This window comes from Diuraphis noxia, unplaced genomic scaffold (assembly GCF_037042655.1).
Source record: "Diuraphis noxia isolate RWA-SAM2 unplaced genomic scaffold, SU_Dnox_SAM2 contig0004, whole genome shotgun sequence".
NCBI classification, from domain to species: Eukaryota; Metazoa; Arthropoda; class Insecta; order Hemiptera; family Aphididae; genus Diuraphis; species Diuraphis noxia.
In genome coordinates, this window is record NW_028301714.1 from 8,128,983 (window position 1) to 8,141,575 (window position 12,593).

Here is a 12,593-nt window from a genome sequence, read left to right on the forward strand (position 1 = left end):
AATTATATCATATCAATTACACGTCTCTTATTATTACTTGATCCACCACCATAGAGTGCGAAAAAATGTTCTCCGACAAAATATCATACCTCGATATTCCGTCTTATAATTTGACCTTAGAAACACTAGATGATACATGATACCTATACCATTTTTATAGAAATTACACTATGCAGGCACTTTGCCAATGATATCTTATTATAAAAATATTTTTATTTTAAAAACGGTGAAGGTATAGGTACTTTTTTCTGCTATTTACTTAAAAAATAATATGATGTACTTTCATATCATCATCAATCCACAAAATTGCATTATTGGTATATCGGAAAATAATATGTGGCCATGTAGGTAACAAATAAAAAATGATTATATTCACGACAATGATTTCCGAATTAAAACCATCGACAAACTTCAATCAAGTGCCAACAAAACTCTCAACTGCAGCTGGCTTACAAAAACACTTATGAACAATTCGACTAGACGCCTCGAACTCATGAGACATTTTGATCGGGGTTAAACCCGTATTTTGGTCCGCTGCAGTTAGACAGAATTTTTATTTAAGCAACAGTGCCTTGTTTCTGTTATGCTCGCGAGAGTTTTCGCCCATAACTGTCAGCTATTTCCTTTGAAATTCAGTTGTCCATAGAAGCTTTAGGTTGTGGGGAACTACCCTGTACTTATACCTATATTATAATGTAAGTACCTACAAAATAATATAGATGATACGTTTCAAACGTTTGTTCGTTCAAATCAAATACAGCGGCACATTGATTCAATTTTAATGAATATATCATACATGAAGATAGTTGAGTCGTCATTACAGGACGCACAATAGTCGATAATGATTATCTTACTATTTTAATAATTTTTAACTTAAGTACTACAGTTGTGAGTATGTTACATGACATACATATTAACACAATTTTTTTTTTATTGGCTTCTAGTGTAAATATGATAGCTCAACAATTATCAAAACAAAACAATGATAATATAAAGTTACATTACAAAATAATATTTGTGAACATTGTGATTTAGATTGTGATAAAAGAGTGCTAGGTATATAAAATAATAATGGTTCGAAAACCTATGAAAATATACAGTTACAGATAACGTATTCGACAATTAAAATTATTAGAATAAAGTTAATAAATTAATAAACATTGGAATATGGAATAAGTTGTTTGTTTAGAATAGTTGTTATAAGGAGCGTGATTAGAGGATTAATTAATGAAGAAAGTGCAGAAACTTCTCAAACACAGCAAAACGTCTCATTTAAAACTACAAAATCCGAATACTGTATTCTCGTCTCATCATCTCAAAACAATTACTTTTATAAATAAGTCTTTTTTTATTTAACTGTGAAAGTAAAACATAAATGTCGTTTCAAATTAAAACATTGGTGAGTTTCGAAGATTTCACATTCAATACTTTATCGATGGTACGTTTAACGAATTCCAAATTCGGTGTATTTATAAATTACGATTAGTGTTATAATAAAATATAGCTTCTTGATATATTAATATTTAAAGCAATATACAACATAAATATAAATAAAAATAAAAAAAAAAAAAAAATTTATTTAAAGATACCACAAAGTATATGCTGGTACGCTTACTATATGAGTTAGTCAGAATTACGCTTAATAATCTGATAATTTTTGTAGCTAGATAGTTTAATAGTATGTTTCACATTAAAATATTTAGTAAGCGAAATCGGGATTGGTAAATTGAGTCCCGGGGAAAAATTAGTAGTAGGTAAGTTGAGTCCCGGAAAAAATAAGGTAGTAGGTAATTTGAGTCCCAAGGAAAAACGATTTATATGCATTATGCATTCAAAATTTAAAAATATGCACTATAAAATTTTTATTTGTGATTTGTGGACATTCATGACTGCATGTATATGATTTTAAAAATAGCAACATGCATTTTTATTAATTATATAATTACTTTTTTCTCCAACGATAAAATAACGATACACTCTTAACAATACTAAAGCTCTCACAGTCAATAAAAATCGATAACTTTGTAACATCGTACCTTATAGGGAAAAAAACCTAAGAAGGCAAATAACCAAAATACGCCAGTAATGGTATTACCCGATTTGAGTTTATTAAATCAATATCAATGGAGTTTTTACAAAGTACCTACATAGGTATGTATATATATATATATTATTATTATATAATAGTAATAATTTTTTTTGATTAACTTGTAAATAAATGGAGTGTATAATAATGTGATTTAATGTATAATAATAATGACATTTATTTTAATTTAATTTTTATTAATTTATATTTTTAATATTTTTAATCAATATAAATCTAAATATTATTTCTATATATAAATATAGATTAACATAAGTCAAAATATTTACTTACTACTTGTTTTTCCCGGGACTCAATTTACCTAGCCCTAGTGAAATTACCATGATCATAATATATTAGAATATACTAAAAATTTAATAAACATACACCTATTACATAATATACATAGGTTAGGTACGAGAGTACGACGTAATGAATTTATTGTATATTATTTTATACAATAATTGTAAATTATTTGTATTAAATTTGTTATCACTTTTTTTGCTCAGAAAATAAAATAACACTATAAAAATAAAACAAAAAAACCAGTATTTAAGGAGTTTTTCAAAGTAAGCAAATAAATGGTATATAATGAAATACAGGGGTTATTATCAATATGGTTCATCTGTTGCATGAAAACTAGCCTGATATTGGTCGCCTGATCATACTCCACGTGACTATTTTATTTTTGACAGTAAAATGTCAAATATCTAAACAAATTGCTTGTTCCGCGTACAATTATTAGCATAATTGACTCAATTACAACGGGTATGCCGGTTCTAGTGCACAGCATATATCTGACAACGTCGATAATATAATATATATTGTTCGTGTAACTTAGGCAAGGCATGGCATATCATAGAACATATTTTATAAGTGTCACGAATTAAATTAAATTTACAGTAGGTATTATTATTTTATTTTATGTATCAATTATCACTTATCACTTATAACCATTCGTAACTGTTTTTTTTTTGAATAACCCTATATATTATACATATACTGGCAGATAAAAAAATCACATTTAAAATAATTTATTTGTTACAAGATAGTATTTACAATGTAACAACCATTACAGAACATGAGTACTAAACGCTTACCTGACATATATATATACATATATATTATAATTTATAATTTATAATATGCAATATTGCATTAAAATAAGATTTTATTTAATATATTCGCATTGCATCGGCGAACATTGTACAACATAATTTTCGTTATTAATAATAATAATTTTATTGATATATATTATTTGTAGGAAAGTATTTTTTTTATTTTCTTAGTAAATCGTAGAATCGGAAACAGTGACATGACTAACGCTGAATATTATCAACAGTTTCTATATAATAGTGCAACCAGATTAGTGTCTTACAATAATAATAATTAATAGTAAGTAGGTATATCGTATATGATTAAATGCAGTCTATAGCATGATAAAAAACATAATTTATTTTGTTTTTTTATTGTATTATTTGATTTAATTATCTAACTATTTTAAGGTTTGGATTAAGAGTACTTTACCTATTACGTTTTATTACATAAGTATAGTTTCTTATTAATTATTTGATTTTTATATTATACTTAAATGAAGATAATATATGAATAACATATTAATGAGTTTATACATTAAAGTATTAATAAGCTCGCCATGATAATGTTCAATCACAGAATGTTTTTTTTAACTACTTCGTTTCATTTGAATCACTTATCAGTTATCATAGACAATCAATGTTTACAAAAATACTTGTCATGATGTTAGTTTATATAGTAATAAATGATCAAAGCTTTAAAATATTCATTCATTCAACTCGTTAAGAGTTCAACGAACATAATATTATACAACTTTGACAGTAAATTGTTAATATAAATTAACAGTTTTAATTTTTTCACATCTAATTTTCATTTTATAGTTCGATAATTTTTTTTGATTGTCGAAATTCTTTATTATGCCAGACACAGTGGCGACAACCGAGAGTTGTATTTTCGTATTTAAATAACTTGCACAAGTTGTTTCGTTTTTAACATGGTTATTAATGGATTGGTTGGTCGTATCTATCATCTGATTACCAGACCGCTTGGCGCTGATAACCGGTTAGGGTTAGGTATTAAAATATAACAGCATTACAATTCACATTTGAGTGGTACACACGCACAGTTATGTAGGTTACCTCATACTGAGCGATGTTATGCTTTCTATACGCTTCCAAGTAATATTTCATTGACAGACTACCAGTCACGTGCTACTAGGCCCTGGGCTATAAGTGTATTACAATTGATTATTCATTCATCCCGACGTAAGGTAAGAATTATTACCATCTAACTTTTGTAATTTTTTTTTTTTTTTAACTAATAAACATTAACAGTTTGTCTGTTCATATAATATATAATATATGTAGTTAGCTAAATCGTAAGCTTTATTTTAGGTAGTATATAGATATATAATACACATTAAATATATACTAATGTCTAATTGTTTAAATAATTTAGATCAGTTTAATGTTTGAAGTAAAAATATTGTATACAACTTATGTTGAGAACTTAAATATTTTCTTAGATTTTGTACTTTGATCGTATTTCATACTAATGTACAAAATCAACAACCAAATAATTTGGAATTTTAAACATTATTCTCAATGCATATTAGATATAAATAATATTTATTATGACAGTTAGCAGAGGATAATTTTTGAGGACCAATAATTATAATGCGTATGGCCGTGGATTATATTTTAGTGACCGTTAATTAATATTTTTAAACATTATAAAATTTATCATTTTCAACCTAGTAGATTAACGAACTCTCCAACTACCTACCTATATAATTAAAATATATGATAAGCAATAAAAAATATTAAAAATATCGAAATTTATAGATATTGAGTAGGCCACTGTAGTAAACCACATAGTTTGGGAGAATTATTATGTGAATAGGCGTGTCTGAGCTGTTAGAGACATTAACCGTTCTAGTTAATACACAATTTAAAGCGATTGCCGTAAAATTCTAAAATGTATGTTCGAAATAACGTTGTTTTTTTGCAATATATATATATATTATATTATACATTATGTATATACCTATATATAAAACTAATTTGAAAGTTCACATACAAAATTTATTTGCAAGTATATAATTATATTTAATTTAAATTTAAAAATCTCTATACTTATACGAGTTAATCATATAAGTTTGTTCCGACATATCATGTATTCGAGTACTTTAGGAAAATAAATGACTGACTATATAGAACCTAAATGGTCATAGATTATCAATACTTAGTATACAATTAATAATTAGATACCTATAATAATAGTTATCCACTATAAAATGAAACTGCATATTATTATAATATTGTGTACCGGCGTAATAGCGCTAAAATAATATTATTATTATTATTAAACAGCTGTTATAAAATTCATCAATATATATATATATATATATATATAATATAATATAATAATATTATTATTATGATCACTCAACTTCCGTCGTGCTTTCTATGCGCAGCGAAGGCGATGGCGGCATTAACCTTTTAATATTTTACTCGACGCCCGTGCACGTAATTTTTTTTTATGATATTCCGACGTAAACGGCGTATAATATATACGATTCAGATACTTTTTGTTTTGGCCTATTGACATGGTCAAACGGTATGTAGACTACACACACATCATACGTGTGGATGTGTTATTAAATATGTGTTAAAAATACATTTTCTCTTTCTACGGGCGAATAATACCGTTTTGTATAAACCATAATATTCTATAGGTATAGGTACCAAAAGTCTCTCTCACTAGTCGTAGACTTTCGCTTTTCTTTTGTAACCTCAGTCAACAATATATGTAATACATAAACATAATAGGTATATTAAAAGCGCTAACGTTTCCGGCTAGACTGTTGCTAGTTATATTGTACGATTTGTACGTATAATATTTGTATACAAATGTGTAATATAATAATAATAATATATATGCATTATGCACGTATTATACCGTGTTGAATATTTGTAATTTTAATCCGACGTCATTCCTATATCTGCAACTTGCTATTAAATACTGACTAGTTCAGGAATATGTGACATATATAGATACACACGATATTATGTAAATCACGAGTACGATAAAGTATAGTGAAACCTATTAACTTGAGTGGTTAACGATGAAGTTAAGTTTAAGACAAATGCTTTAAGTTATAACTCATATTTTAAAAGTTTACCAAAAAAATAAATTCAACTCGTGATGAATACAACGAAAAGTACTAACTTTGATAAATATCATGTTAAAAATAATACGAATAATACTGAGATTAATACAGAATATTAATATATAATAAATTATAATATTATAATATATAAAATTATAATAATTTTACCATACCAGGTAGATTTGCGGAAACGAACGATGGCGGAATCGGTCACTTCAAATTTTGGCGGAAACGGTACATGCCCGCCATCCGTGGCTTAGGCAATAGGCATATTATAATTGTGTCTATTAAATAATTCACGCTCATATAAATTCCACTGATTGCGACCTTTTAAGCCTTTTCTTCATGTAAATTTATTTTACCAAAAAAAAAAAAAAATGCTAAATCCACTGGTATGTCTTGTTTACCTGAAATAAAAGTATCCAAATCCAATCTAATTAACTAAGACAACATAATTTATTTGGGTACAGATATATTATATAATATATTTATTGTATTAAAATACAATAATTTAAAAAAAAAATGATTTAATAATCAAATAGAAAAAATGGAAATTGTTAATAATAATTAACATTTCGTAGGTAATTCGTACCTACATAATTTATATACAGATTTATTAGTTATACATATTATATTTAGATACTTATATTTTTTTTTACCCAATATTAAAATAAAATATATAATAATCAATTTTGATCACTAGTTAATATATGAGAGTAGTCAGTATATAAGTATATGGTATTATCTGCGGTCTTTAAGATGAAGTTCAGATAAGTCAGTCGAAAGTTGATTCGTAGCTATACTAAAAACAGTGTAATCTGTGGATTTACCATTGGTGGAGTTTACGTGTTTTCAGGTCAAAAATACGTATCGGTGGAATCAAATTTTTTTTTTCAGGTAAAAATATGTATCCGTTAAATTTACATGTTATAAATCCGACTCTAAAATCGACTACCTGTAAATTGGTGGAATTTTCAATCGGCCAATAATTTAATATCAATGAATATTTATTTGTTTATTTGTATAGATAAAACAAGCGTTTATAAACGTGATTGAAAAATAATTGATTAATAAGACTTAATAAAAAATATGTGTTGATGTATAAACATGGTTTTAACTTAACGTATTATTTTTGATATGAATTGGAAAAAGCCAAGTTATTACAATACAATATAGTTTAACTGGGTAGTTAAATTTGAAAGTTTGAAAATAGTTAACTTTTGAACTATTTAGTTAGTGCCCCAATAATAAATATGAAACAATAACATTATGAACTCAATAATTTATCTATACTCTAGCGGTAAACTGGTTGATATTATTAAATTTAGAAAAATTTTCAAAATATAAGCTTGCATACCGTGCACTGAAAATAATGATCTACAACGCGTCTTGTTACATCCGAGATATGAACGGAACCCAAAGTAATCTTCTGTGAATGCCGCCGAAAGCGTTATTTATTCGCTGGTTGTAGGCCTTATACGAGTGGATAGGTATAGATAGCCCAGATTGTGTTGGAGAGGACAAAAGATAAATACTTTGGGTTAGGTTAGGTTGTACGAGGATAGCAGCAGTCGAGAAAACAATGTGGCAATAAAACATTTATAGAACTGACACGCACACTCGATAACGCCATATATAATACCTGCAATACCTGTAACGGAAATAATAATATTCAATTATAATATTGCTATAATATGTATTTTTTTGTTTCGCGCACACACACAGACATAGTGATTAGATATTTTCGGTTATATAGACTTTCATCGTTTACTAATTGTAGTTTAGCGTACATTTAGGAGTGTCTAGAAAAATATTTATTAGTCTAGTAAACTTATATAGTTATATATATATATATATATATATATTACATTATATTATATACCTATACTATATGTGTATAGGTAGGTACATCTAAAGGACCCGCGGGGGCAATCGCTAAAATTTCGGTCGTATTATATTCAGAAATGCAGTTTGACAAGTTTCGTTGCTCGCAAGTCCAAATGTGTTTTTTTTCCCTCTGCCTCAGTCGTGTTACAATTAGCATGTGGATCATCTGCTGCCACTGCTTCTGCAGTTGATGTTGCTGCGGTTATACCTATCGAGAGTCGTATAATATAGGGACGCCGTCACTGAACCCCATGCGCGCGCCCACCACTTTCTCTCCGTGCGAACATTCGGTTTCGTTTACCAATACATATTTTTTAGCCGTTATGCTTTCTCGCTCGAATCCTGTCGGTAGTCGTAATCGTTTTAATGTTTTTTTTTTTTTTTTTGGATACATTTCAGTGCTCTACGATTATCCGGTCATCGGGGTCACGCGATCGAGCTATTAAAATATCCGACGCGTACAAAATGCGTCTGCATATTATGAGGTATTATAGATATATAATATATCTACTCGTTTCGGTTTCGTGGCTGATTATTAATATTATTACTTTAGATTTTTGCGTGACTTACTAAAGCTTATTCGTTGCGTCGAAAAGAAAAACACCTGTCGGTAGGTACCTGTACAGAAATTGTTATCTACGGCGCTTATCGTGAAGCATATGATCCTTATTGGAACTACGTATAAAAAAAATGTATTTTTTGACTACCTATTATGTCTATCTACATAGGTACTTACTTCGCTGTTTTATAAGAACTTTTATTTACGCTTTTGAAACAATTACGTGGTAGCGAATCTATGTTTGTCGATCTCAATACATGATAGCGAACATAGTTTTAGTTTTAATACGACATTTAAATTGTTAACGTTCAAACGTATTTCAAGAAACCTTTTTTTTTTTTCGTATAAAATATTTTAACCTCAAAAGTATATAAATATTGTATAATATTATATAACACACCATTAAATACTGTCTGAATTTTTAGATCGAATTAAAAGATATTTGAGTCAAATTATTATTCTCATCACCTCAGATTATCTTATACAATCGTACAACAAATAACAATATGTACAAAAAAATATTCCTAAGAACATACAACCACGTATTTATACATTTAAGGATTATATAATTACAGTGTTAAGAGCATTTAGTTTTGATTTGTTTACAAAAAAAGTTACATATTATAAATTTTTTAAATTAATTGAAATATTCAAAATACTGTTAAGGTTTTTAATTAAAAGCTTAAAATATCAAAAACTTCTATTAAATGTTAAATGTTAACATAAATATATTTTTTGATTGGATACAACTTTTTTTTTCTAACAAATTTTGAGTAATGGTTTGTTTATTGCCATACAGAAACGCAATTTAACAATACAAACCCATATAGGTAACTCTGATTCCTCGATTTTCCTCGCAGATGAAATATATCCACTAGCATGTTTACTTAGGTACTTTTACTCTATATCTGCTCGTTTAGTCTTCATTATTCGTTGCAGAACTGTTAACCTAAACTAATTGATTGAAGATTAAAAATAAAAAGTATGTAAAATGAATAATTGACTACCACCTATTAGGACAGACGATGAATTTTCTGCCATTGCTAAAATTTCTAGTAAATTTATTTGATATAAAAATCTTTTTACTTTTCTACAATATCCAAAAATGTATTTTAAAAAAAAATTTAAAAAACAACCCACACATCATTATATTATAACGACGGAAAAACCTTCGCTTTACTCAAATCAATAACCTTATAATAGATATTGCAAACTTTTATCGATTGTAAAAATCTTCGTTCTCAAAACTTGTGAAAAAAATTTTATACAAATAAATAGTTTCAACTCTTTTATTGGAATGTAATTGAAAAAAGTACGATACAAAATATCAGGTTTTTTTAGGTCATGCCTCATTAAAATACAGGGGAAAAATACTCAACCACTTATTGACATATCATTATTTTTATTCTGACATCTTTGATGACAGTATAATAAACAAATAATGATCCATTTCACACTTAACAGTGGTTTGGTTATGACTATGAAATTTACGTTTTAGGGTTCTGATTTTCCAAAGCTTTGTTACGCGTGTGTATTTTCGTAATTTAGAACATTACATTTAACGCATAACATATGAACAAATTTAAAGTTGTATCTTCCGATACCATTTCAATATGTGGTTGAACTAGTTCAGCTAGGTAGTTAAAATACTATTTATTATCGGCCAGTCTTTAGATCGAACATTAAGAGTACGCTACAGTGCTACACGACCATTTGTTGTCTCCGTCTTACAAGTGGATAATATAGAAAATTTATGTTTAGCTTCGTTAGTCTAAAAATTAGAGTGAATCGACCTATTATGAAATTTGATATTAAGAACATTAACTGTGTTTGTATGTGGCAAATTAAAAATGCTCATAACTCACTTAAAAACTATGAAATCGTATAAAACCTACATATAAACACAGATAATGTTCTTACCATAAATATTCATAATCGGTCAATTTACTCTAATTATTGAGTCTAATTTTTAAACTAACGGAATTGAACGTGATCTGCTAATCGTAAATCGCTATGTTAGTATGTTACGCACGTGTAAAACGGAGACAACAAATATGTGTGTAGGGTCCTCTCAAGTCAAATATTTTCAATATATACGTACTTATAATACACATTATACTCTGACCAGTATAGAGTATAATTTATACTTCAGTACACTCAATATAACTACATTTTTTTTTTACATATAAAATAAATTGAACTACAACTTTCAAGTTTGACAATAGATGGTTTCATTTTTATTTGATCACTGTCAGAATGATTGACGGTCAAAAATATGTACTTCAAAATAAGGTTTTTCTTAGTCAATATAATTTGAAAATATTATGGTAAGTTGCAATATGCTTTGATCATTAATTTTACAAGAGTCTAGCTGTATGTATGTGTTGCAGTACGTGGGAAATATAGAACAAAGTAATATGACAGTAAAACATATTATCCAAAGTTAATTGTAATTGATTTATTGTTTGAATTTTAGTTCTCAAATAAAATATCTTACTAGAACATATCAAATAAAAAATGATCATAGTCCTAATATCATAAATTCATAAATAGTTTTTTTTTTTTAAATTTATTTAGACGACTACAAAATTGACGGACAAATCAAAAATTTTAAAATTAAAAACAAATCAATTTACTTATGTATTATACGATATATACCTATTTGTACATATAAGAAGTTTTTTTTTTTAATTTTATAATATAAATATATTTACAATCTGTAACATAACAAAACAATAAGTAAATATGAGATTTTTTACCAGGTTTGGAGGCTTGACTGAAGGGTGCGTCCATTGACACTATATTAGAAGTTACAGAGGTTTTAAGTCCATAGCACATAAAATTATTATTTTTAAAACAATGCAATTAATTTTTTAGCTTAAGAGACAAACACCAAAAAATATGCACTTCTAGTGAAGAGATTTGTTATTTTGTCAATGAGTTTTTATGTAGTATTTAAAGATTGTTGTAAAATAAACAGCAATCTATTACCTATATCTACGTTCATCAAGAGTGCGACTCGTATTATTTTCTTACCTAGAATATAGGTATTAAATTCACGAACACAAAGTTATCGTAAAAGTTAACTGACATACATAATATTATTAACTCATTCAAGCTGCATCGTAAAGATTACGAGAAAACGTCATATCAAATAGTAAATATACGCATGTTATGTACCTTATTAACATCACCTACATATTTTGACGTTGAAAATGGCTTATATTATAAATAGAAAAACAGTTATTGTGTTATTGATAATATTATACCTATGTTTTATATAGAATATAATAAAAACGATGCTCGCCGTGGATCATTCATTGAAAAACAAAATAAAAAAACGTTTCTGCTTTCCAACAATATCCATTTTAGTATCAGGCAGAGGTCATGAGTCGGCCGACAGCAGATTCATATACGCACATACCTACAACACACACTCATTCGCATATCTATCACCACATACCGGGTATATACCTAGCTATACGTTCAGCGTGAGTATTATCGTCGCCATATAGAGAAGAGGAGAGGCGAGTAAGTATCGTATCCACGCCAGTAACGATTTCAATTTCTATTAAAAAAAGCACTATACGACTGCGCGTGTGTATTGCAAAACCAGTCCAGCAGAATGATTGAGTGAGTGAGTGAAAGATGTGGAATGAGAGAGAAAGAGAGACGGAGAGAAGGAGACTTAGACGAACGGCAAGACAGACATCATGGAGTGTGTACCGCACTGCAGGAAACGCGGAGAAGAAAGAGAGTCCTCCGCCCGTCGTAACCGGTCGAACGTTCAATTTCATTCACAAATCCGTCGACGTTCCCCCTCTCCCGGGAAAATATGGATCCTCCTCCCACCCTAC

The 12,593-nt window shown here is 28.1% G+C and overlaps 1 protein-coding gene across 2 annotated transcripts in view; it reads left to right on the top strand.

The window, feature by feature from the left end:
* Positions 1-4,015: 4,015 nt before the first annotated feature.
* Positions 4,016-12,593, top strand: part of LOC107166447 (uncharacterized) — a 28,245-nt gene continuing 19,667 nt past the window's right edge. Inside the window, exon 1 of one of the 2 annotated variants that reach the window (XM_089226350.1) lies at positions 4,016-4,388. The gene's annotated coding sequence lies outside the window, so the exon portion shown is untranslated. The remainder of the gene's footprint in view (positions 4,389-12,593) is intronic. The other variant, XM_089226349.1, reaches the window with a different exon arrangement.